At 41.1% G+C, this 26752-nt stretch overlaps 1 protein-coding gene across 2 annotated transcripts in view; it reads left to right on the forward strand.

Annotated features, from left to right (window-relative positions):
* Positions 1-13527: 13527 nt before the first annotated feature.
* zmiz2 (zinc finger, MIZ-type containing 2) overlaps positions 13528-26752 on the forward strand; it is a 117595-nt gene continuing 104370 nt past the window's right edge. Inside the window, exon 1 of one of the 2 annotated variants that reach the window (XM_034191755.1) lies at positions 13528-13773. The gene's annotated coding sequence lies outside the window, so the exon portion shown is untranslated. Of the gene's footprint in view, positions 13775-26752 lie in introns of both variants that reach the window. The other variant, XM_034191754.1, reaches the window with a different exon arrangement.

The raw sequence follows: 26752 nt of genomic DNA on the forward strand, positions 1-26752 counted from the left end.
GAGCTTTAATTCATTTGAAAGCTTGACTCTTAGTCTTGTCCATCCAAATTGGAAGTCCCAAAAACCAGTTTTATTTGTTATTATCTATCGTCCACCTAGTCGTTACTGTGAGTTTCTCTGTGAATTTTCAGACCTTTTGTCTGACTTAGTGCTTAGCTCAGATAAGATAATTATAGTGGGCGATTTTAACATCCACACAGATGCTGAGAATGACAGCCTCAACACTGCATTTAATCTATTATTAGACTCTATTGGCTTTGCTCAAAAAGTAAATGAGTCCACCCACCACTTTAATCATATCTTAGATCTTGTTCTGACTTATGGTATGGAAATAGAAGACTTAACAGTATTCCCTGAAAACTCCCTTCTGTCTGATCATTTCTTAATAACATTTACATTTACTCTGATGGACTACCCAGCAGTGGGGAATAAGTTTCATTACACTAGAAGTCTTTCAGAAAGCGCTGTAACTACGTTTAAGGATATGATTCCTTCTTTATGTTCTCTAATGCCATATACCAACACAGTGCAGAGTAGCTACCTAAACTCTGTAAGTGAGATAGAGTATCTCGTCAATAGTTTTACATCCTCATTGAAGACAACTTTGGATGCTGTAGCTCCTCTGAAAAAGAGAGCTTTAAATCAGAAGTGCCTGACTCCGTGGTATAACTCACAAACTCGTAGCTTAAAGCAGATAACCCGTAAGTTGGAGAGGAAATGGCGTCTCACTAATTTAGAAGATCTTCACTTAGCCTGGAAAAAGAGTCTGTTGCTCTATAAAAAAGCCCTCCGTAAAGCTAGGACATCTTTCTACTCATCACTAATTGAAGAAAATAAGAACAACCCAGGTTTCTTTTCAGCACTGTAGCCAGGCTGACAAAGAGTCAGAGCTCTATTGAGCTGAGTATTCCATTAACTTTAACTAGTAATGACTTCATGACTTTCTTTGCTAACAAAATTTTAACTATTAGAGAAAAAATTACTCATAACCATCCCAAAGACGTATCGTTGTCTTTGGCTGCTTTCAGTGATGCCGGTGTTTGGTTGGACTCTTTCTCTCCGATTGTTCTGTCTGAGTTATTTTCATTCGTTACTTCATCCAAACCATCAACATGTTTATTAGACCCCATTCCTACCAGGCTGCTCAAGGAAGCCCTACCATTATTTAATGCTTCGATCTTAAATATGATCAATCTATCTTTGTTAGTTGGCTATGTACCACAGGCTTTTAAGGTGGCAGTAATTAAACCATTACTTAAAAAGCCATCACTTGACCCAGCTATCTTAGCTAATTATAGGCCAATCTCCAACCTTCCTTTTCTCTCAAAAATTCTTGAAAGGGTAGTTGTAAAACAGCTAACTGATCATCTGCAGAGGAATGGTCTATTTGAAGAGTTTCAGTCAGGTTTTAGAATTCATCATAGTACAGAAACAGCATTAGTGAAGGTTACAAATGATCTTCTTATGGCCTCGGACAGTGGACTCATCTCTGTGCTTGTTCTGTTAGACCTCAGTGCTGCTTTTGACACTGTTGACCATAAAATTTTATTACAGAGATTAGAGCATGCCATAGGTATTAAAGGCACTGCGCTGCGGTGGTTTGAATCATATTTGTCTAATAGATTACAATTTGTTCATGTAAATGGGGAATCTTCTTCACAGACTAAAGTTAATTATGGAGTCCCACAAGGTTCTGTGCTAGGACCAATTTTATTCACTTTATACATACTTCCCTTAGGCAGTATTATTAGACGGTATTGCTCAAATTTTCATTGTTACGCAGATGATACCCAGCTTTAACTATCCATGAAGCCAGAGGACACACACCAATTAGCTAAACTGCACGATTGTCTTACAGACATAAAGACATGGATGACCTCTAATTTCCTGCTTTTAAACTCAGATAAAACTGAAGTTATTGTACTTGGCCCCACAAATCTTAGAAACATAGTGTCTAACCAGATCCTTACTCTGGATGGCATTACCCTGACCTCTAGTAATACTGTGAGAAATCTTGGAGTCATTTTCGATCAGGATATGTCATTCAAAGCGCATATTAAACAAATATGTAGGACTGCTTTTTTGCATTTACGCAATATCTCTAAAATTAGAAAGGTCTTGTCTCAGAGTGATGCTGAAAAACTAATTCATGCATTTGTTTCCTCTAGGCTGGACTATTGTAATTCATTATTATCAGGTTGTCCTAAAAGTTCCCTAAAAAGCCTTCAGTTAATTCAAAATGCTGCAGCTAGAGTACTAACGGGGACTAGAAGGAGAGAGCATATCTCACCCATATTGGCCTCTCTTCATTGGCTTCCTGTTAATTCTAGAATAGAATTTAAAATTCTTCTTCTTACTTATAAGGTTTTGAATAATCAGGTCCCATCTTATCTTAGGGACCTCGTAGTACCATATCACCCCAATAGGCGCTTCGCTCTCAGACTGCAGGCTTACTTGTAGTTCCTAGGGTTTGTAAGAGTAGAATGGGAGGCAGAGCCTTCAGCTTTCAGGCTCCTCTCCTGTGGAACCAGCTCCCAATTCAGATCAGGGAGACAGACACCCTCTCTACTTTTAAGATTAGGCTTAAAACTTTCCTTTTTGCTAAAGCTTATAGTTAGGGCTGGATCAAGTGACCCTGAACCATCCCTTAGTTATGCTGCTATAGACGTAGACTGCTGGGGGGTTCCCATGATGCACTGTTTCTTTCTCTTTTTGCTCTGTATGCACCACTCTGCATTTAATCATTAGTGATTGATCTCTGCTCCCCTCCACAGCATGTCTTTTTCCTGGTTCTCTCCCTCAACCCCAACCAGTCCTAGCAGAAGACTGCCCCTCCCTGAGCCTGGTTCTGCTGGAGGTTTCTTCCTGTTAAAAGGGAGTTTTTCCTTCCCACTGTAGCCAAGTGCTTGCTCACAGGGGGTCGTTTTGACCCTTGGGGTTTTACATAATTATTGTATGGCCTTGCCTTACAATATAAAGCGCCTTGGGGCAACTGTTTGTTGTGATTTGGCGCTATATAAAAAATTGATTGATTGATTGATTGATAAGTACATATTTGCAGAAAAGAGGGAAAAAAAAGCGGCCGTTTTAATGACCAAACCTGCAGCTGCCAGCGTTACACATCTTGCTGTTTCTTCTTGATGACACATGAGCGTAGGCTAAGCGTTAACTGGTCAAATTGATACCGATGTCTCACTGACCAAGAACCATCATTCCAGTCTTATCAGAGTTTAAAAGTAGCAATTTCTAGACATTCAGCTTCTCACTGATCCAAGGCAATCTTCTAAGGATTTTATGTTAATGAGGTTAGCAGCAGTTATCGACAGTATAACTGAGTATCATCAGCATAGCAGTGAAAGATAATCCCAAAATGTTGTAATATGTGCTCAAGGGGTGCTATATAAAGGAAAAAAAACAGGGTGCCTAAGACGGGCCCCTGTGGTACCCCAAATTTCATGTCACTAAGTTTAGAGGTAGTGTTATTGTACAAAATACAGTGACGACTGGTCAGGTATGACGTCAACCATGCAAGGGCACTCCCAGTAATCCCAAAATGATTTTCCAGCCTATCAAGTAGAATATGATGATCCACTGTATCAAATGCAGCACTTAGATCTAACAGCACCAGAACCATAGTGGTGTCCGAATCCATTGTAAGCAGAAGATCATTCAACACTTTAGTGAGAGCCGTCTCTGTGGAATGATATTTTCTAAAAGCAGACTGCAGTGGCACAAAGGGATTATTCTCAGTACGATAGTCCACGAGCTGCCGTGACACCACTTTTGCCAGAATTTTAGAGCAAAATGATAGATTTGATATCGGCCGATAGTTTTTCAATACACTAGGGTCAAGATTAGGTTTCTTAAGTAATGGTTTAATCACTGCAGATTTGAAACATTTAGGAACAGGTCCAGAAGTTAAAGAAAGATTAATAATTTCCAGCACAGTCGGCCCAAGAGTGGGCCACAGGTCCTTAAACAGTTTTGTTGGTATAGGATCAAATAAACAGGTTGTGCTTTTTTAGATGTTACGAGTTTCATCAGCACACCTAGAGAGATACTATCAAATTCTGTAAATCTAGGTAATACCTCAGTAATGGTGCCCACCTCAACAGTAGGGTGTAGTGGCTGGGTTAAGGCATGCTGGGATATGTTTAACCTGATGGCTTCTATTTTCTTCTCAAAGTAATCCAGGAAATCTTGTGCTGTAAAAGGAAAGCGAACTACAGGTGGTTGCTCATGCAAAAGTGTTGCCACCGTGTCGAACAAGAACTTTGAGTTATGCTTGTTTTTGTTGATCAGAGTAATAGGTCCACTTTGTAGCCAGTAATGCATGTTTATAGTCTAAGATAGCATCACGCCATGCAAGGTGGAATACTTCTAATTTTGAACTACGACATTTCCATTCTAGACCTCTACCTTATGCTTGAGGTCACGCAGGTAATCATTGAACCAAGGTGACTGTGTTTTGGGGGGACGTGGTTTTAACAAAGGTGGTGCAATCATTGAGTGTAGTTTTGAGAACTGAGTTTAAACTATCCACAAGACTGTCTACCGATTGGGTATTTCCAAACGTGAAGCTAAGATATCAGGCAGTCTAGCTTCAAGTTCAGTCATAGTTGAGGAGTTGATGCATCGCCGTAGTGATAAATATTGTTGTTGTTTCACTAAACAAAACTGTAAACCTAATAAGTGAGTGATCAGAGACCACCGAAGCAAGAGGCATGATGTCTGTTCATGACAGCAATACCACATGTGAGAACCAAATCCAGGGTATTTCCACTAATGTGCATCGAGTCCCGAATGCATTGCCGAAATCCTAATGCATCCACAATTTCCATAAATGATTTGCAGAGGGGATCAGAAGGCTTATTTATATGAACGTTAAAGTCATCAATAATCAGAATGTTATCTGCACTAGTTGACAAGTTAGAGATGAACGCACCAAATTCATCTAAGAATTCAGAATATGGGCCAGGAGGCCTATACACAGTGACAAATTAATACGGCTGATTTTTATTCTTCTGACCTTGGCAATATGTAGCATCATAGGCAGAGCGGAGAATCAGATGTTCAAATGAGTTATATTTGTGACCCCAAGAGCTAATAAGCTAAACCTAGATTTATAAATAAGAGCAACACCCCTGCCTTGTTTCACATCATGAGGGATGTGACTAAATGTATATGCTGGTGGGCAGGCCTCATTTAAGGGAGAGGACAGCTGTAGGTTTAAGCCAGGTTTCACCTAACCCAATCATATCTAAGTGATGATCAATAATTAGATCATTAATCAGCAATGATTTTGAGGACAGTGATCTTATGTTAATGAGACCCGGACTAAGGACCTCAGTGGGGTTGACAGTTGAACTGTTTGGGTTTAGGGGTGGTTCCAGAGTAGTATATATAAGATGCCTGGAAGTAGGTATCGCTTTGTCACATTCCACATGGATTGTAAGTAGCAGACATGAAATAATTGATATTGCTGGAACAGCCAACAGGCCATCCTCAATTTCTAAGTCATTGTAGTAATGGGTATTAAGTTTGCAAAGAATATCCCTCTATGATTTTTATGGACACGTGTACGGAAGCAGGCCACATTCTCAACTTGATGAAGTTCCCACCCTGGCACATAAACTGCACTATCACCATAGTGGATTTTCTGCACTAATTTCCCCGCTAAGCCAATGGATTCCACACCCACATTCATCAGAAGCCTTGCCGGGTCTCTAATCACCCTCTCCGTGGCCTGTTGTAAAATCCTAATGTTACCCTCCCTTACGAATCTCTCGTACTTCCTGATTTACTATTTTCACATCATCCAGCCTATTCTGATTTTTTTCATTCATCAACTCCTCAAAATATTCCCTCCACTTTCTCAGCATACTCTCATTTGTCAGCACATTACCATCTGCATCTTTTACTATCCTACCCAGTTGCACATCCTTTCCAGCTCTGTCCCTTTGTCTGGCCAATTGGGACAAGTCCTTTTCTCCTTCCTTACTGTTCATGTTCTTGTACAGCTCACTAAATGCCTTTTCCTTCACTTTTGCCACTTCTCTTTTCGCTGTCTACTTTCTCCATCTCTCCGACTATTGCAGTTCTTTATCGCCAACCTCTTTCTCCTTATGCTTTCCTGGACTTCTTTGTTCCACCACCAAGTCTCCTTGTCTTCCTTCCACTGTCCAGATGTCTCACCCAGTATCTCCCTCGCTGTCTCCCTCACCACATCTGCAGTACTTTTCCAGTTGTCGAAAATTGTTCCCCCCAATCCAGTGTCTCTCTCACCTGCTGATGAATTTCACAACAGTCTTCCTCCTTCAGCTTCCACCAACTGATCCTTTGTTGAGCTCTCACTCTCTTCTTCTTCTTTACCTCTGAAGTCATCCTACAAACAACCATCCTATGCTGTCTAACAACACTCTCTCCTGCCACCACCTTACAGTCTCCGATTTCTTTTAGCCTGCATCTCCTACACAGAATGTAGTCCACCTGTGTGCACCTTCCTCCACTCTTATGTCACCCTGTGCTTCTCCCTTTTCTTTAATATATTATTTAATAAACTAAAAAGAAAAGAAGACAAAACATAACAAAACAAAACAGTTTGTTACTGATTTGTTGTCATCTTAGTTACATCATAGTGTAAGATAGAACTGAAACACATTCAGTTACAAAAACTGTGACATCAGCAACACCGGCTCATAATTTCCAACATCTCCCAACCATCCAGCAGGTGGCAGTGTTCAGAAGCGGGTAGGCAGGTCTATCAGATATTACAGAAGCAAAAACAAAGTTGCTTTTTGGATTGATCTGGTGGATCAAAGTTCCCTAAATTTTAATATTTTTTTCTTTGTTATAGTCCCTTTTAATTTTAAAACAAAGAAGCTGAATACCTTTGTTGTTTTTGAGTTATTGCATTCACAAACTGCAAGCAACACTGCTGACCAAGTAAATCTATCTGTCTGTCTGTCAACACGTTAGGGGATGGATACATCTCATAAAATCACTCAATATGTCTTGGACTTCATTTACACTCATTATTAAGAAATACACACAGTATGGTACACAGACATGACAACTTTGAAGGCGTTATAGCAGTGGTTCTCAAACATGTCCTTCAGGACCACCTAACCAACCCATTTTCCATCTCTCCCTGCTCTGCCACAAGCTGATGATTAGATCATTCAAATTTCTGTTAGTATTTTTTGGGTTGTGCACCTGAATGAGCTCTGACTCATCGGGGATGCAGTGGTCTTGTGGTTAAAGTTATCAGCTTTAAACCAGAGGGTTCACAGTTCACATCCCTGTCAGACTAGAAAATCACTAAGGGCCCTTGGGCAAGGTCTTTAATCCCCTGTTGCTCCCGGTGTGTAGTGAGCACCTTGTATGGCAGCAGACATCTTGATGAATGTGAAGCATTATTTGTAAAGTGCTTTGAGCGTCTGATGCAGATGGAAAAGCGCGATATAAATGCAGTCCATTTAACATTTATATCAACAACATCCAGAAATGCCGCCACCTTCTCTGGGCCTGAGCTCATTTGAAATGGACAGACGCAAAGTGGAAAAGTGTGCTGTGGTCTGATGAGTCCATGTTTCAAATTGTTTTTGGAAATCATGGACGTCGTGTCCTCTGGACAAAAGAGGAAAAAGATCATCCAGATTGTTACCAGCACAAAGTTCAAAAGCCAGCATCTGTGATGGTATGGGGGTGTGTTTGTGCCCATGGCATGGACAACTTACACATCTGTGATGGTATGGGGGTGTGTTTGTGCCCATGGCATGGACAACTTACACATCTGTGATGGCACCATCAATGCTGAAAGGTACATCCAGGTTTTGGAGCAACGCATGCTGCCATCCAAGCAACGTCTTTTTCAGGGACGTCCCTGCTTATTTCAGCAAGACAATGCCAAGCCACATTCTGCACCTGTTCCAACAGCGTGGCTTCGTAGTAAAAGAGTGCGGGTACTAGACTGGCCTGCCTGCAGTCCAGACCTGTCACCCATTGAAAATGTGTGGTGCATTATGAAGCGCAAAGTACGACAACGGAGACACTGGACTGTTGAACAGCTGTCGTACATCAAGCATGTATGGGAAAGAATTCCACCTACAAAGTTTCAACAATTAGTGTCCTCAGTTCCCAAACGCTTATTGAGTGTTGTTAGAAGGAAAGGTGATGTAACACAGTGGTAAACATACCACTGTCCCAGCTTTTTTGAAACGTTGCAGGTATCCATTTCAAAATGAGCAAATATTTGCACAAAAACAATAAAGCTTATCAGTTTGAACATTAAATATCTTGTCTTTGTGGTGTATTCAATTGAATATAGGTTGAAGAGGATTTGAAAATCATTGTATTCTGTTTTTGTTTACATTTTACACAACGTCCCAACTTCATCGGAATTGGGGTTGTACGTCCTTGTAATAATGATAATAGCTCTATCTACAGGATTGGATGGAGGGGTGCTTAATGAAGGCACTCCCCCCCAAGTCAATCCACCTCAGAAAACTTTCAAAATCTATAGTATTTTTCTTGCATTCTAAGGCAGTCTGTGAAGCTAAATACTGAGTCATCATTTTTAAAACATGTTTTATTTTAAACACTGGGAAATCTTTGTTGGGAAGTGTAGTGACACGGACCCACAACAGAGGTCATAAATGAATGGACAATGGATGAGTCAAAAAATAACAACACTTTACTGTTGTGAAACGTGCACAACGGAATACAGACAGATGCAGAATTTGGATTACAGTCAAATATATAAGGGTGACGTGTGGGCAGACTCGAGGGTAGGAGACAATCGTCCAGAGAATAGCCGGGCCCCACACGATTTCCACTGCCACCGGATCTGGAACACACCGGAGCCGCCAAGTCCCGAATCCCCAGGTGGCCACCGTCTCCAGCTGTCAGATCAGGTACTGCTGGCAGGGCAGAAAACAGTTAATGGTGGGTGTGTGAAAACATGCCCAGTAAACAGTCAGCAAGTTCGTTTTTTCAGTAGTCGGGTGGGAAAACACCTCCACCTTAACATCAGATCACAGTGCAGAATCAATCTCCTATTTTACGTGGTTCGGAGTGAGGAGTGAAAACCGTTCTCTCCTCGTCAATCCACGAACCCCAAGCCTCCCGCTGGAAATAGTGAGTTGAATATCCTGCAACAGATCACAAAAACCAGAACAGCAAGTACGTGCGTAGGCACAATCAAGGCTGAGAATTTACCTATAAGGTAGATGATATCTCGGCAGATGCTGCCCAGCTTTTATGGTGATGGTAGTGGTGATGATGAGTGACAGCTGGTGCTTGTTGATGAGTGACAGCTGTCACTCCCGGTTGCTCCGGCGCCCTCTCGTGCCTGAAGCCCGCACTATTATTTATTATTTATTTATTATTTATTTATTTATATAGCGCCAAATCACAACAAACAGTTGCCCCAAGGCGCCTTATATTGTAAGGCAAGGCCATACAATAATTACGGAAAAACCCCAACGGTCAAAACGACCCCCTGTGAACAAGCACTTGGCAACAGTGGGAAGGAAAAAACTCCCTTTTAACAGGAAGAAACCTCCAGCAGAACCAGGCTCAGGGAGGGGCAGTCTTCTGCTGGGACTGGTTGGGGCTGAGGGGAGAGAACCAGGAAAAAGACATGCTGTGGAAGAGAGCAGAGATCAATCACCAATGATTAAATGCAGAGTGGTGCATACAGAGCAAAAAGAGAAAGAAACACTCAGTGCATCATGGGAACCCCCCAGCAGTCTAAGTCTATAGCAGCATAACTAAGGGATGGTTCAGGGTCACCTGATCCAGCCCTAACTATAAGCTTTAGCAAAAAGGAAAGTTTTAAGCCTAATCTTAAAAGTAGAGAGGGTGTCTGTCTCCCTGATCTGAATTGGGAGCTGGTTCCTCAGGAGAGGAGCCTGAAAGCTGAAGGCTCTGCCTCCCATTCTACTCTTACAAACCCTAGGAACTACAAGTAAGCCTGCAGTCTGAGAGCGAAGCGCTCTATTGGGGTGATATGGTACTATGAGGTCCCTAAGATAAGATGGGACCTGGTTATTCAAAACCTTATATACTCAAAAAAATATAAATGCAACACTTTTGGTTTTGCTTCCATTTTGTATGAGATGAACTCAAAGATCTAAAACTTTTTCCACATACACAATATCACCATTTCCCTCAAATATTGTTCACAAACCAGTCCAAATCTGTGATAGTGAGCACTTCTCCTTTGCTGAGATAGTCCATCCCACCTCACAGGTGTGCCATATCAAGATGCTGATTAGACACCATGATTAGTGCACAGGTGTGCCTTAGACTGCCCACAATAAAAGGCCACTCTGAAAGGTGCAGTTTTGTTTTATTGGGGGGGGGGGGATACCAGTCAGTATCTGGTGTGACCACCGTTTGCCTCATGCAGTGCAACACATCTCCTTCGCATAGAGTTGATCAGGTTGTCAATTGTGGCCTGTGGAATGTTGGTCCACTCCTCTTCAATGGCTGTGCGAAGTTGCTGGATATTGGCAGGAACTGGTACACGCTGTCGTATACGCCAGTCCAGAGCATCCCAAACATGCTCAATGGGTGACATGTAAGTAAGTAAGTAAGTAAGTAAACTTTATTTATATAGTGAGTATGCTGGCCATGCAAGAACTGGGACATTTTCAGCTTCCAAGAATTGTGTACAGATCCTTGCAACATGGGGCCGTGCATTATCCTGCTGCAACATGAGGTGATGTTCTTGGATGTATGGCACAACAATGGGCCTCAGGATCTCGTCACGGTATCTCTGTGCATTCAAAATGGCATCAATAAAATGCACCTGTGTTCTTCGTCCATAACAGACGCCTGCCCATACCATAACCCCACCGCCACCATGGGCCACTCGATCCACAACACTGACATCAGAAAACCGCTCACCCACACGACGCCACACACGCTGTCTGCCATCTGCCCTGGACAGTGTGAACCGGGATTCATCCGTGAAGAGAACACCTCTCCAACGTGCCAAACGCCAGCGAATGTGAGCATTTGCCCACTCAAGTCGGTTACGATGACGAACTGGAGTCAGGTTGAGACCCCGATGAGGACGATAAGCTTCCCTGAGACGGTTTCTGACAGTTTGTGCAGAAATTCTTTGGTTATGCAAACCGATTGTTTCAGCAACTGTCCGAGTGGCTGGTCTCAGACGATCTTGGAGGTGAACATGCTGGATGTGGAGGTCCTGGGCTAGTGTGGTTACACGTGGTCTGCGGTTGTGAGGCTGGTTGGATGTACTGCCAAATTCTCTGAAACGCCTTTGGAGACGGCTTATGGTAGAGAAATGAACATTCAATACACGAGCAACAGCTCTGGTTGACATTCCTGCTGTCAGCATGCCAATTGCACGCTCCCTCAAATCTTGCGACATCTGTGGCATTGTGCTGTGTGATAAAACTGCACCTTTCAGAGTGGCCTTTTATTGTGGGCAGTCTAAGGCACACCTGTGCACTAATCATGGTGTCTAATCAGCATTTTGATATGGCACACCTGTGAGGTGGGATGGATTATCTCAGCAAAGGAGAAGTGCTCACTATCACAGATTTAGACTGGTTTGTGAACAATATTTGAGGGAAATGGTGATATTGTGTATGTGGAAAAAGTTTTAGATCTTTGAGTTCATCGCATACAAAATGGGAGCAAAACCAAAAGTGTTGCGTTTATATTTTTGTTGAGTGTAAGTAAGAAGAAGAATCTTAAATTCTATTCTATAATATAATATGACCTAATACTCGGCTCAATAGAGCTCTGACTCTTTGTCAGCCTGGCTACAGTGCTGAAAAGAAACCTGGGGTTGTTCTTATTTTCTTCAATTAGTGATGAGTAGTAAGATGTCCTAGCTTTACGGAGGGCTTTTTTATAGAGCAACAGAATCTTTTTCCAGGCTAAGTGAAGATCTTCTAAATTAGTGAGACGCCATTTCCTCTCCAACTTACGGGTTATCTGCTTTAAGCTGCGAGTTTGTGAGTTATACCACGGAGTCAGGCACTTCTCTAGATCTTTCAGGTTTGGAGTTTCAGCTCCCTCCAAAGATTTTCTATTGAGTTCAGGTCTGGAGACTGGCCAGGCCACTCTAGGACCTTGAAATGCTTCTTACAGAGCCCCTCCTTAGTTGTCCTGGCTGTGTGTTTGGGGTCATTGTCATGCTGGAAGACCCAGCCATGACCCATCTTCAATGCTCTTATTGAGGGAAGGAGGTTGTTTGCCAAAATCTCGCAATACATGACCCCATCCATCCTCCCTTGAATACGGTGCAGTCGTCCTGTCCCCTTTGCAGAAGAGCACCCCCAGAGTATGATGTTTCCACCCCCATGCTTCATGGTTGGGATGGTTTTCTTGGGGTTGTTCTCATCCTCTAAACATGGTAAGTGGAGTTGATTCCAAAAAGCTCTATTCTGGTCTCATCTGACCACATGACCTTCTCCCATGCCTCCTCTGGATCATCCAGATGGTCACTGGTGAACTTCAAACGGGCCTGGACATGTGCTGGCTTGAGCAGGGGGACCTTGCTGCCCTGCAGGATTTTAAACCATGACAGCATCATGTGTTACTAATGTAATCTTTGTGACTGTGGTCCCAGCTCTCTTCAGGTCATTGACCAGGTCCTTCTGTGTAGTTCTGAGCTTTCTCAGAATCATCCTTACCCCACAAAGTGAGATCTTTAATACAGGTGCAATTAACACAGGTAAAGAGTGCAGAATAAGAGGCTTCTTAAAGAAAAAGTAATATGTCTGTGAGAGACAGAATTCTTGCTGGTTGGTAGGTGTTCAAATACTTATTTCATGCAATAAAATGCAAATTAATTATTTAAAAATCATACAATGTGATTTTCTGGATTTGTTTTTTAGATTCTGTCTGTCACAGTTGAAGTGAACCTAAGATAAAAATACAGACCTCAACATTCTTTGTAGGTGGGAAAACCTGCAAAACTGACAGGGGATCAAATACTTATTTTCCCCACTGTAAGTCAGTGACAGATAGCTGAAGCTTTTCTACAACAATTATTTCCACATAAATTCAGCATTATTTTGCCGTGCAGCTGTGCCTAGGTCATTTTAAAGCATCGGTAGGAACTACCGATTATCGCCTCGTTTCTGCATAAAACTGACTTTAGAATTATTTAAGAGGTTTTACTTTGTCATCTGATAGTTAATAATCACATTATTCCCTTTCTTCGGTGTCAAACTGATTCCAGAAAGGGCCAAGAGGGTGCAGGTGCATCTTGATTAAAAGGTTTGTACATAAAAGCATCAGAAGTTAAAAACCATCACAGTACTGAAAAAACAGAAAATATTAAATTGTACAGATAGTACAGAAGCACACGAAAAACCATAAACACTGACCACGTGATTTGGTCGTTTTGACTGAACTGATCTTGTTAATTGTGTTGCTTGTTTCTGCGGTGAGATGTGGCAACACAGAGGGAGCGGAAAATGCCGTGTCGGTGGGAGACGCGCGCGCCGCGCCGCCGCCGGAGCGCGTGAATATATCCGAGCGGCTCATTGTGCGATAAACTGCCAGGCTGCGGTCCGAGCGACGTCACAACTCACGGAACTTTACGCCAGATAGGAGTTGTATCGCCGACTGGCCTTCTTTAATTCTTATTGTCTGGTGTGTGCAAGAAAAAAGGAGCAGCCTGTGAGGTCAGTGATCGACAGGCAGCTTTGTCTTGTTGCGACACTCGGCAGCTAACGGCTAACTTACGGTCTCCACCGTCAGGCAGCAGCCCGAGCAGGCGAAGGTAAGATCCGGCATATTACTGCTCTGCGTTCCTTTAGCACAAGCTAAGTTGTGCACTAACGCTGACGAGCTAGCGACATAGCATAAAGTTACGGCGGCTCGTCCGCAGCCGTTTTCCCACTTCCACTCCACACGGGGCGCGCTCCTTTGTGTTCGCCGCTGTCGGTGAGCTCCAGCTCAGTCAGGTGGCTGAAGAAAGCCTCCCTCAGCTTTAGGTTTTGGCTTTGTTCTGCTCCGCTGCGTGTTGTGGTCTTATTGTTCCGGCAGGACTCCGTCACGTCAATGCGCACCTGTGAGTGTGACAGCGGTTGTTGGTTTTTACAACAACTTCCAAATGTTACGGCGGCTGTTTCTGTCAGTGTTGGCTGACAGGCTGTGGTTAGCGGGCTGCCTGTGTCTGTTGTCCGCCGTGGCCGTGGCTTCTGTTGGCTCGGCTTCCAGCCGGACTGAGCCTTAATGTTCGAGTGAAAGGATAAGTTACCCAGCAGACTGAAAAGGGGCACTCCTTTGTTTGTCATGAACATTTCTATTTTGCAAGTGCAGACTTTTTTTTTCCAATTTTTTGTGGTTCCTGGTGTATATTTACAATGCCACGGTCACTTTGTTGCCACTACAGTCGTCATGTATGTCCAATATCTTCTTCAAATGTACCTTGAAGTTCCAACGTTACCAGGCTCCAACTGAGACATGAGCTGGTGTTGTGTTGTCTGTGTGCACACTATTGAAGTAGTAGATCATTCAGGTACTGTTTGACTAGTACTACAGTGTGCCTAGAAAGTGTTCAGTGCTTCACGTTTTCCACATTTTGTTATCAGCCCTATTCCAAAACTAGCATGTTACCTGTGGGGATCCACGGGTTCTAGATTGAGTAGTGTTTATAAAATAGGTAACTGACATTTTCAAGGGTTTTAATAAATTGTGCAAAGATTATATAATGAGTTGGAATGGTGTGCGAGTCCAGAATGTTTTTAGAACCTTAGACCTCAACAATTTTTTTTTTTTTGAAAAGTAACTCAACCCCTTGTTTCCTGTTAATTACGTAATTTTTAAATGTTAATTTACTGTCTTAATGTATTTATAAATTGTTTAGGTTGTTATCATATACACACTATTATAATTATTTTTTATTACTCACGCTTTTAATATATAGATGATTTACCACCCCCTGCAGGATTGGTGTGTGAGTCCAGAATGTAAATATCAGTGTCCATTGTTCAGTGTTGTTAACTAATACATATATAGCTTCTCTAAAAATAGTAATCCTGTCAATGTTCAGTTTTGGTGCAGTTCATCCTTGACCCAAAATACATAAACATACCAAACAACAAATGTCAGCTCTCTCCATTTTGTGCGTGATCAAAATTGCATGTATGCATGCACAGCTTTTATGTCTTTTCTGCAATTTGCTGTAAGCAAGTGCTTTTAATTTGACAAACAGCGCTGGTGGTGGAACACATTAAAAGCAATACACATTTCACTCATGGTAACAGCAACATGACACTTAACTGAACTGACTAAACCAATTGAACTACAGAAACACATCAAATCAATAACACTAACAACACTATTAGCTAACATGAACCACAATAGAATTTAAAATCTCAAAACCCTAAACTCCCATGGTACTTTGCAGCATAACATCCATTGTTTACTGCTTAGCTCAAATCGCTAATTTCTCAAAAAATATTAGTCCTATCAACTTTCCATTTTTTGCAGCATTCATCCTTGATCCAAAATACATAAGCATACACCCACCCACACAGAGACCCCTTGGCTATTATAATATGAACAAAGTACCGGAACCAATATAATAGTTTTGCTTCTCTTGCTAACGGCGCCAGCACAAACTTGCTCATGATACAGGGAGGCCCAAACAGTAAATGCCAAATGTTGAGTCCACAGTGAAACAGGAAATGTCAAATGTTGAACACTTCCTGAAAAAAACCAGGAGGGGAGATTAACCTGTTTTTCAGTACCTTGTTTTTGCTGTGGTATGTTCATCCTCTGTAAGGTTTTTGTGTAACTTTTTGTTTCTCTCAATAAAATAAAAAAAGACAGAGGCGATCTCATAGGAATTCAGCAGAAAATCAACACTAAAACAGGACAATACCAAATGTTGAGTTGACACTGAAACTGGGAATGCAAAAGTGAGAGTCAGCACACACCTGGACAGCTCATGAGGTCAGTCAGTGACTATTTAGTGTGTAAATTACATGAAGGTTTTTATCCATGCTAATGCTGCTTAGAACCACTGAAAAAATTCTGAAGGACTGAAATGAGATGAGGACTTTCCAGGCGTGCAAGAGGCAAATAAAGAAAAATGCTTCAAATGGTGGGGGTTTAGAGGGCTGTAGTTGGGGGATGTCTGGGGGTATTAGCCATGTTAATGCTCCACAGATCTATTTTACTCAAAGTTTGAAGGACCTAAATGACATGGTGAGATAGTGAAGAGCTTCACTCGTTTATGTTGGTGACATAAACATATTATAGATGGATGAAATTCATTTTATTTTCAAAATTCTACACACAACACACCATAATGACAATGTGAAAGGTTTTTTTATTATTATTTTTAGACAGGATTGTCTGGAGGCACAAATCTGGGGAAGGGCACAGAAACATTTCTACTGCTTTGAAGGTCCCAATGAGCACAGTGGCCTCCATCATCTGTAAATGGAAGAAGCTCAGATCCACCAGGACTCTTCCTAGAGCTGGACGCCCGTCTAAACTGAGTGATCGGGGGAGAAGGACCTTAGTCAGGGAGGTGACTGTATGGCAGAGTGGCCAGACGGAAGCCACTCCTTAGTAAAAGGCACATGGCAGCCCACCTGGGCCTGGTTTCATAAAGCAGTCTAATCTTGTTTAGTTGACAAAACTCACTTAGTGCACTGTGCACAATTTCTCCAGTCACAGCCACAGAAGCCTAAAACTTCTGGGTTGTCTGGGTGTCAGCAACTATCTAAAAAAAAAAAGTTTGTGATATCTTGGAGGGACCGACTAATGATGATAATAATAATGATGATAAGAATAATATTTTTAACAAGTGAAATGTTTAATCAATATTACTTTCTGCCCAAGTTTTACTACAGTTCTGCACGAAGTGAAAACATAAAAAACATGTTTACTTAATTTAACTTTTCTGCCTAGTGGTATGTGAAAGTTTTTTCTTTAGGTTTTTTTTTTATATTAAAGAGATGGTGAAACGGGGAGAATAAGGAGAAGGATTCTAGGGTCCATGACTGACAGGGGCCCAGAGAAGTGAGCTTTACGTGGAAAACGGTGTCTCCTTGACCACGACAAAACCACGAAACCCAGTTGCCCCAAAGTCTGTGAAATCAACACAACTTACAGCAATGTTTCTCACTGCAAAGAAGGCTATCAACAGTCAGTCCTTTGTAAAATAAATAAATAAATAAATAAATAAAAATAAATAAATAAATTGATTTTTGGAAAAAAAAAAAATACAACCCCAATTCAAATGAAGTTGGGACATTGTGTAAAATGTAAATAAAAACAGAATACAATGATTTTCAAATCCTCTTCAACCTATATTCAATTGAATACATCACAAAGACAAGATATTATTGTTTTTGTGCAAATATTTGCTCATTTTGAAATGGATGCCTGCAACACGTTTCAAAAAAGCTGGGACAGGGGCAACAAAAGACTGGGAAAGTTGATGAATGCTCAAAAACACCTGTTTGGAACATTCCTTAGGTGAACAGGTGAATTGGAAACAGGTGAGTGTCATGATTGGGTATAAAAGGAGCATCCCCAAAAGGCTCAGCCATTCACAAGCATAGATGGGGTGAGGATCACCACGTTGTGAACAACTGAGTGAAAAAATAGTCCAACAGTTTAATAACAATGTTTCTCAATGTTCAGTTGCAAGGAATTTAGGGATTCCATCATCTACAGTCCATAATATAATCAGAAGATTCAGAGAATCTGGAGAACTTTCTACATGTAAGCGGCAAGGCTGAAAACCAACATTGAATGCCCGTGACCTTTCATCCCTCAGGCGGCACTGCATTAAAACCAACATCGTGTAAAGGATCTTACCACGTGGGCTCAGGAACACTTCAGAAAACCATTGTCAGTTAACACAGTTCATCGCTACATCTACAAGTGCAAGTTAAAACTCTACCATACAAAGTGAAAGTCAAACATCAACAACATCCAGAAACGCTGCCGCCTTCTCTGGGCTTGAGCTCATTTGAAATGGACAGACACAAAGTGAAAAAGTGTGCTGTGGTCTGATGAGTCCACATTTCAAATTGTTTTTCGAAATCATGGACGTCGTGTCCTCTGGACAAAAGAGGAAAAAGACCATCGAGATTGTTACCAGCGCAAAGTTCAAAAGCCAGCATCTGTGATGGTATGGGGGTGTGTTAGTGCCCATGACATGGACAACTTACACATCTGTGATGGCACCATCAATGCTGAAAGGTACATCCAGGTTTTGGAGCAACACATGCTGCCATCCAAGCAACGTTTTTTTTCAGGGACGTCCCTGCTTATTTCAGCAAGACAATGCCAAGCCACATTCTGCACCTGTTCCAACAGCGTGGCTTTGTAGTAAAAGAGTGCGGGTACTAGACTGACCTGCCTGCAGTCCAGACCTGTCGCCCATTGAAAATGTGTGGCGCTTTATGAAGTACATTTTACACAACGTCCCAACTTCATTGGGGTTGTAATAATTTCTCATTTTACATTTTATATTTTGTCCACATCTTATTTTTAGTTGTACACATTTACTTGTAGATAATTTATTTTGTTAAATTTTATTTTATCTTTTATTTGGCTAATAATTACTCGCACCTTGGATAATCACCTTTTGGAGTTGCACTCAAATTACAATCACAAAGGCGATTCTGATAATTTCCTGAATTTTTTGTTCATGAAGTGATGTTTTTCTGTTGATTCTGGGTTTTGAATGAAAGACAGATCATTCCATGCGTTGACAGCGCTTAAAAAGCTGGTTACCCACTTGCTTAATGTGACCTGGTTTTACTTTGAGCAATGTGGAAATGGCTGTTAACTTAAAATGACAATGAAACCATTAAATTCAGTGTTGATTTGGGTTGCTAAATGTTTCAAGTGTCATTGGCTCAATAATAGCTAATCGTATCCAAGCTTTCAATCTCACTCATACATGATAAAGCAGCACTGGCATGCAATGTTAAAATTTATTATTATATCTCATGACATTTCATCTGGATCCTCATTGTTTTGAATCTACACAGCTATGAATGGCATGTCCTAATTAAATCCTACGTACCGGCCCGGCCTCTTCGTCCTCAGGGTGCAGGACTACTTTGTGTCCCTAGGGTGAAAAAAAAAAAGTCTGTTGTCTACAGAGCTTTCTCTTATCGCATCCCTGTTTTGTGGAATGATCTCCCTATGGAGATAAAAGTCAGATTCTGTTCGTCTAGACTTAAGACACATCTATTCTTCCTCTCACATGGGTAGCCTACTGGTATAGCATGGAACTATGCTTCCTGTTTTAAAATTAATTTTTATTTGTAACGGAACAGGTCTCAGCTTCAACTTTATAGAAATATGGGGTCTGTTAGTGAAGCTTAGGGTTAGCGGCTGACAATTACCTTAGTAATTTCTCTGCTTTCCTGTCGATTTACTGCTGATGGATTATGCCTTTGGTGTAATTTCTTTTCCGGGAGACCGATTCTGCTCTTTTTCTCTCTGTCCGAGGTGCGGATAGTGCAGTGGCAGCTGCTGGTCTTTCAAAGTGGGGAAGCTTATTGTTGGCTTATGTCATAAAATTTGCCAATTTGGTTATATGTAAATTCTGCCCCCCTTTCTTTTCAAGAAAATGGTCTGTGACCCTATCATACCAAGTAGGTGGCTTTTCCAGGGACTCGACCAATGTCCTCTCAATGACCAGCAGAGCTAGCCATGCTCAAAATGGTTGGGGGTCAAGAGGGCTGTGGTTGGGGGGTCTGGGGAGCCACGTCCCCGAAGCTGAAAGGTTTTAGCCATGCTAATGCTCCCCAGAACCATTTACTGCAGTGAATTTGCAAGGAGAGAGGGAGGATGGAGGCAGCTGTTTATCCAACTCTTTATAAGCTGGACAAAATCTGTTTTCATATGCCAGCAACTTCTGTGCCATGTGAGAATCTTCTCCAAAACTGGAGAGGTAGTAACAGAGAAGGGGAACAGACTCAAACCTAATACCTCTGAAATGATCTTGAGTTTACATTAATGAGCTGTCTCAGAGAGTTGGCGAGATGACCATCACCGATTTCCACGAAACTTTCCAAAAGTGAAGAACAATCATAAAAACTTGGACCCATAACATTTTTTCACTCCATAAAATGTTCTGAACAACTTGTTCTCAGTTCTCAACGCCTGTATTGCTATTCCCTGTGTACCAGAATTCAGGAAATATGTTTGTGTCTCTAGCATGGCATATTGCAGCAGGGGTCGAATTAGTACGTGCATGTGCTAGTTTGTGTACGTATTATTCGAGCAGTGCACATAATTTTATACTGCACTAGCACTGGTGCAAGTAACTTTATCCAAGTTTTATCAACTATAAGCACCAGTAGAATGAACCAGTAAAGGAATAAATAAGGAAAAAAACAATTTCCAGTGTGTTGTCTTCGTCTTCCCTGCATTTTATGACTCTCACACACGGAGTGAGTTGCTGTGCTCTATTTGTTGTGGAAAGCTGACAAATGTCGTCAGCGGTGCCGTTCCTGGGTTCACAACATCCTCATGAGATGTTCCCAATTCGGGGAGTTTCATTATTTGCTGCAGGAGTTGCAGCGAATAACTGGAGCTGCAGGAGCTCCAGTTTGAGGACCTCCTGTCCCATTCACGTGCGCACATGTAAACAAAGAAAAGGAAAAAAAAAATTGGCTGCCGCTGCAGTTCCTCGCTCTCTCTCCCCTCAAACTCTGTCATCATGTTATAAAACTGTCACCATTTGTTTTATTATACATCTGTGTAGTTAATAAAATTATCTTCATGGACGATTAGTTTGTACGCGCATGTGAAAAAAAAACAAACTGCCTGCCGCTACTCTCCCCAGAGAGGAAGAGTCTGGCACGTCAGAGGAGGAGTTTTAAGGTTGATATAAGATTGACTTTTGGTTGTGCAAGTAACTTTTTTGGTGCAAGTAATTTTTTTGTTACTAGCACGAATGCAAGTTTAAAAATGTATTTCAACTCCTGTTGCAGTGTAAATTAGCAAAGTGACTTTTTCTGAGGGAATGTCAAATTCCCCAGTAGGGATAGGTATTGATAAGATTTTATTGATATTGGGGTGATTCTTTAACTACGGGCACTATTGGCCTTGTAAATGTAATTTCCACCACACCATTGCCTTACAATATAAAGCGCCTTGGGGCAACTGTTTGTTGTGATTTGGCGCTACATACATGTGCTCTGATGTCACTGTTTATCTCCATAGACACTACCCAAACAATCTTTCATACAAACTGTTTAGGGACATTACAGTGTTGTGGTGGAAATTACGGCAATAGTGTGGGACAACTACATTTTGTTTAAAAAAAAATCACAACAGTTGTATGACATTGAATACCCCAATTATGTTTTGATTATTTTACTGATATTTTATTCAGAGATATTTTAAAACATTAGAAAAAATGTTTCTTTACCATTCATTTTTATCATTGAAGATCAAAAGTCTGGGTGTGGGACAAGCACAAAACGGCAATATTTGCATATAATGATGCTGAAAAAAGGTGAAAACATCATCATACACTACTAGAACAAATTTCTTAACACACTTTCATTGTAAAGATAACTATAAAAGTGTGAAATTTCCCCTTTTTTCTGTTTTTCATACAATATGATCAAAGGACATAATAAGTGCCCATAGTCTAAGAATCACCCATTGATGCCATTATCAATACCTCCTGTGAATTTTCTACTAAAAGTAAGCTTTACAGGTTTTTTTGTCAACATTTTATTGAGTCTTAAAGTAAATACATATGAAATTGGTCACTGGATCCTTGATCTTTGGACATAAATAGAAATAAACAATCTTTTGTTTCTGGACCATTACCTACTCTCTGCAGGGGAGGTGATGGTCTCGTGGCTAAGCGAGACCAAAAGATCCTTGGTTCATATCCCAGCCTGACTGGAAAATCACTAAGGGCCCTTGGGCAAGGTCTTTAATCCCCTAGTTGCTCCCGGTGTGTAGTGAGCGCCTTGTATGACAGCACCCTGACATCGGGGTGAATGTAAGGCATTATTATAAAGTGCTTTGAGCGTCTGATGCAGATGGAAAAGCGCTATATAAATGCAGTCCATTTTTGTCAAAAGCATTTCCTTTCAGACATTTTGGCATGCAGCAGTGTCACACCATGCGTCAGATGCAGCCTTTTCAGCAAACTTTAATTTCTTTTTTGCTTACTTCAGGAGCACAATGCAACTCTCTACACTGCAATGTCAGTTGGATCATCACATGGGATTTAATTTTTGCAGCCTGGTGAGAGGCTTTTCACCACAGGCTGTGGTTTGGTTCCTGTGCTCTTTGCACTGTCCTGGTGGTGAGGTGAGTTTCTATGTAAACAGAATTAGAGTGGAGGCGGAGTGGCTGTGTATGTGAATAAGAACATGGATTATAAAGCAGTAGAAAATATGACAGTTGTGATCGATAACTTATTAGAATGTATAACTATTGAAATATGTGAAGGAAAAAATAAAAATGTAATAGTCAGCTGTATATATAGAGCACCAGGGTCTAGTATTGAAGCATTCACTGACTGGATGGAGAAATGTTCTGAAAAACCAATCAAAAAGTTGTCTTCATTTGTGGTGACTTAACCTTTTAACACCCACCTATTTTCGGCTTGTGCGCAAAAGTTGGACCTACCCAAGTGCCAAAGCTCATAAAAATAACATCTTACACCTCACAGGATTGCAATATGCCTCATTTTAAAGTACAGTTCTTCTAGTTTCTTGTGATATCCACCATAACACTTTAACTATTACACAAATCAAACAATGGCAGCTTAAATTTGACAAAGTTTTATGTTTTGTTTTTTTTTCTCAAAAAACTACTTTATTCATGTCATTGATTGAGTTTACATTATACTATGCATTTGAAATTCACAACATGTTATTCATGATGTTAACAACAAGTGTGACAGGTTTTATGTCTTTGAGACAAAGTATGTTGATACTGTAGGTGTTTTTATATGAAATGGCTCCATTTGGCACAAGTGTGCCAAATCTTAGCCAAATGTGCCAACTTTGGTACATGCATTTTACCACTCATTTCATCATAAAAAATGTTTGTTTTTTTATCATTCATATAGCTATAAAAATAATGTAGACAATGTTTTTTTCAGACTTTCATATTTTAGTGGTGCAACTGGAATTTCATGAATTACAACCAAATAATACAAAATTAGAACGATAATGAAATCTTTATTTTGTATATTTGAAATGGCAAATTAAATAGACAAAAATCAAATGCAAGTAAGTCACAAAAGATCAACCATAAGTCAAATAAAACTTATCCATCTTACATAAATGAAATATAACAACCTTTCAATATAAAAACAGCAGTGCAGTATAAAAAACAACACTGCAATATAAAAAATTGAAATATAAAATTGTGAAGAGAATTGTATAAAAAGGCACATGTCAAAAAAACAAAAAACTAACTATTTACAAAATGGAATTGGTGAACATTTAGACTCAATGTTTGATATGCCAATCGTGGAAACAGTTTCTTGTTGGCTGTATACACAGAGGGATCTTGCAGGTTTTACACATCATAGGAGTCTTTTTGTTGCAGTTCTTGCACCACAGTCTGCCAGCAGTGGCTGCTGCAGATTTGGGAAGATCCTGCCCCTCTGTGATGAACACTGGCAAGTGCATCCCCTCTGGTGCTGGGGCAGGTGTGCAGCTACTTGAAGTAGATGGGCTGCCGCACGCTGCCAGTTGAACCATAAGTTCTTCCCTGAGTGCTCTTTGGGTGATATCTGGGTGTGATTCTTTATACAAAATGAAGGCATTGACAGTAGCAATGCCCAGAAAGTGATTAAAAAAAAATGTCTTGTACCACTTTTTTGTTTTATGGAGTACTGAATAGTATCCAATGAGGGCATCTGAGAAGTCAACACCTCCCATGTACTTATTATACTCCTTGACTGGAACCGGGATGTTCACGTTGTGCAGTCTCCACTGGCCCTCATGTTTCATCCGGCGTGGGACGGTGTCTCCAATGAATGCAGGGTGTATGGTGGAACACATCACTACCTCCCGGGTGTCCTTCCACTTAACAAAGAGTAAATCTTCATCACACAGCCACCTGATGCTCCCACGAGGGTCATTCTTTGAGAAATCATTCTGGGCAGTCTTGGGAAATCACACACGATTTGTACAACTTGTTCCACAAGCACCAGTCTTTCGGGCTAACAAATCTTTGAATAGCAGGGGACTGGTGTAAAAATTGTCAACATAAAGGTGATACCCAGTCCCTAGCATTTCAAAGTCCATAAGTGCCATGACTGATTCATAGCTGAGGCATTTTCCTGTGTCCGACGTCTTACCCTGATACACAAAAAAGTTCCATGTGTAACCTGTCGCAGAGTCCGCAAGGACAGTTTGTAGCCCCACTTTGTTGGCTTAGTTTTAATGTACTGCTTCAACCCAATCCGAGCCTTTGAGGTAACCATACGCTCATCTGTTTGTTTTGAGATGGCTGGAAATGTTCTTTGTAGCTCTTCACAACATCTGAATACAGGGGTTTTATTTTACAAAGACGGTTGTAGGCAGATGTTCCTTTTACTGCTTGATTTTTGGCATCAGCCTCTAAAGGGGAAATATGAAGAAAGTTAAGCATGGCAAAAAATTTGTTTCTGGACATAACTGAACTTGGAAAGGGCAGCTTGACCAAATTGTGCTGTCTCCAGTAGTCTACCAATACAGGTGCCTTCACATAGCCCATATAAATGACCACTGCAAGAAAAGAATACAAGTCTGTTGTTTCCATTTTTGTTTTCCAATTCTTCTTTGCAGCAAATGAATTCATATTGTCCAGAAGATTTGCCAATACCAAGTCAGTAAAAAAACAACTTGAAAAAAATCCAGTATGGTCTTCGCCTGTCGACAACTACGTTGAGGTCCAGGCACTTAGCTACGTTTACATGGACACTTTATTTCTGATCTGATTGAATTCTGTCCGATTGGTGGATCAGATTGTCCTGTTTACATGAACGTGCCCTAAAGTGATCCGCTTGCTGTGCGTGTTTACGATCCGATTCAGTCAGTAGAGCAATCCCATAATGCTTTGCGTTGTGACGTCTGCCGTTTGTGACATACGCAAATGAATTGTACCCAGAAGCTGCCCGTATAAACAATGGATTTGTTAGCCGGCGTAATCAAGATTACTGTTATTTTTTTGCGCGTTTCTTTTGAAACTGCAGCATCAGAGGAACATGCTTCTTCTTCAGGACTTGTTCAGAAAGAAACGAGCGCGGTGGAATGTGTTTTTACGTGATGTAGCACGGAAAGCCGTAATGAAAACACCGACGGATTAAACAGCTGATTTACAAGCCAAATGAAAAAGAAGCCTTGGAGATCAGATGGAGCTTTGAGGAAACGCATCATATTCCTCAAATAACTGACGGAACTCAGACACATGCAGGTAGGTTATTTCTGAACGTCTGTAATTTTCACTGACCCACAATCAATAACGTCACAGCTACCACTTTTATGACTTCTGCTAACTTTTTTTTCTGTGGCTTTTAGGTAGAGTCCACTATGAAATCTCACAAAACTTATTTTAAACAATGAACTTTTGCAAAATATGACAAATCAGTTTCATGAATAAATGAAACAAACCTCGTGTGTGAGACCTTTTTACATTTCCTACTTTACTCAACTAAAACAAGTTGTTTGCTTTGAGATTTTGCAATGTCAGTTGCAAAATGCCTGGAAAAGCCCAAGATTCCAATGTTTTGTGCCATTCAGACCTTTTGAGAGCTCAACAACTGCCAAATACCTTTCAAACTTAAGAGGAAAAAAAGTCATATCCACTACATCCTGTGCTTTGTTCGCCTGATTCATTCTTAAGAATATAATGACTCATTAAGCATCAGAATTTTAAAATGCATAACCATTTTCTGTTTTAGGGTGTGAAAAACACTGAGGGTGAAGACGTACGGCTACAAATCATTGGTGATCCTGCCGATCCACTCTGTGACTGGTTGCTGAAAGGCTGCATAAATTCTACACATCTGAACCCAGAGGAGAAATTTGTTAACGTGAACCTCAGCTCACTCTGTGTAACAGTAGAAAACACTTTAGGGATTTTGAAGTCGAGGTGGAGGGTGCTACTGAAGACAAGAGATTGTCACTTCACCTTTACACCAGTTGTGATAGCAACCTGCTGTGCACTTCCTAATTTCTGTCAAAATGAGAGGAACAACGCAAGCAACAACTGGTTGGAGAACACTGGTCACTTTGATGGCATCGTTCCTCAGCCTGGACCACAAGTCTCGATGCAGAGCCATTCCAGTGGGAGCAGGACAACGATGGCATTGAAGGAGTACATGTTCAATCACTTCCCTCTCCAAAATGGTCATCTCCAAAAATAAACTCACTTTTTTGTCTGGAGCCTCCTCTGTGGTCTTCAGGTTTTGTTAAGCTGCTGTCATCAATCTCCTCTGATGTGCTGTTTACATCATCATCATCTATATATATGAGAGCAGAAATTAACGCGATGCACTAAAGTGAACGAGGATAAAGAGTGTCGGTTAACTCGATGATCAGACTGTGTTCATGCACTTTACTCCGCGAATAAACTTATGGGATAACTTAACATGAATCCCCAACATTAACTTTGAACTAAAGCCACACATTTGGCTCAAAGTACGTCTCGGGGGGGGTGGGGGGTGGGGGGGAAGGGAACGTTGAGTTAGCGTGATTTTTATCAGGACTTACCTCCAGACTTTCCGGTGTCTCGGGTGAACTTT

The sequence above is a fragment of the Thalassophryne amazonica genome, chromosome 17 (assembly GCF_902500255.1).
Source record: "Thalassophryne amazonica chromosome 17, fThaAma1.1, whole genome shotgun sequence".
NCBI classification, from domain to species: Eukaryota; Metazoa; Chordata; class Actinopteri; order Batrachoidiformes; family Batrachoididae; genus Thalassophryne; species Thalassophryne amazonica.